Source organism: Egretta garzetta, unplaced genomic scaffold (genome assembly GCF_000687185.1).
Source record: "Egretta garzetta isolate BGI_Z169 unplaced genomic scaffold, ASM68718v1 scaffold447, whole genome shotgun sequence".
Lineage (NCBI taxonomy): Eukaryota > Metazoa > Chordata > Aves > Pelecaniformes > Ardeidae > Egretta > Egretta garzetta.
This window is the reverse complement of record NW_009260397.1, coordinates 1,168,136-1,169,634: the sequence shown is the minus strand read 5'-3', so window position 1 is coordinate 1,169,634 and position 1,499 is coordinate 1,168,136.

Genomic DNA, 1,499 nt, shown 5'->3' with positions numbered 1-1,499 from the left:
GACGGGGAGCGCCCGCTCCGGCTGGCCGCGGGGTTCGCTCCCCAAAGGCGGTTCTCCGCGGCCGAGGTTGCCGTTGTGCTTTCGGATCAGGGCTGGGGCTGTTGGTGCCCGGGTATCTCTCAGTTGGGCGGGTTCCGAGGGGTGCTCGATTCCTGAAAGAGCTTTGCTTGATCTCAGGGTGGGTATAAAGACGAAATTTCAGCTAAAAAAGAATAAAATCCCTTCTGCTGCTCTGCTGGCATTGATCTCATCATACCCTGCTTGCACAGCTGTGTCAGGAGCAGCATACAGCCTCCCAGCTTCTTGGGGTGGGTGTCTGTCTGAGCTGGTACTCTCATCAGGTTACCAAACACCCTTAAAGCCAAAAACAAGAGCAGAGAAGTTGAAATGCAGTATTGTGCCCCTATAGGATGCATGTAAGGTATGGAGAGAGAAGATAGCTGACAGTAGCTTGTGAGAAGAGAATGTGGTAGTGGTGACTGATGTAGTTTGAAAGTTTTTTGGTGTAGATATGGTAAAAATTTTAACTAATTCTCAAAGGAGGGAGGTTTTGTTTCAGTGTGTCTCACTTGTGTCTTGTGTTGGTGCTTTTCAGCATGGTCTAGTTTCTTCTGCAGAGTAATACGAAGAGTCTAGACAGTGTAATTCAATTATTGGTTAATGATACCAGTGCATAGAAAGAATCCACAGCTGACTTAGGTTAAGGAGAAAACTAATGATGCCTGTGTTGCCTTACCTTTCACCTTAAAATGACTGAATGCTGGGCAGTAAGTGTAAAGAGATTTCCTGTTTGATACAAACAACATTCATGTATCAAAAATGGGTAACAAAAACTTCCTAAGCATATATTTATTTAGGGTTAATAATGATGTCTGAGCAGTTGTTACAGGCTCTTGAATAAAATAAGTCTAAGAAGCAGGTGTTAAATTATCGGGCAAGGGTTGTGGTAGCAACTGTGTTAAGTCCTTTTAGTCATCGTGCATCCTGCTGCTGCTGTGACCCCCTGAAAAGACCATAGTCATATAATGAAGCAATCTGAATTCTGACAGACCCTTTTGGTTCATTGTTTTATTTTTCTGTTATTTGTACATGGCTGTTTTTAAATCTATTAAGTATAAAACAAGGTCATCAGTTTTTAAGACTACATGAAGAATTAGAGTAATGTTTCTGCAACTGACAACTTTCCCTTAAGATGAGAAAAAATAATTTCCAGAAGTCCCGAGTTTTAAAACTTGGAGCAAGTAATTGGTTTTCAGAACGTATTTCTGAACAGTTAATTACTTCTGCCTAATAAACTAAGATAATTGTGCATAACTTGTTAATATTGACCTGTTTCTACTCTTTATTATTGAAAAGTAGAAAATGAGCCTTAGTTTGATGATAGTTTAATGGTTGTCCTGGAAGCCTGATGACACAACAGACAGGCTCCAAGCGCACGGTGTTATCTGTGAGCGCAGCCACGTGCCGGGGCTACCGGTGTCTTGGCTGGACGTCAGGGA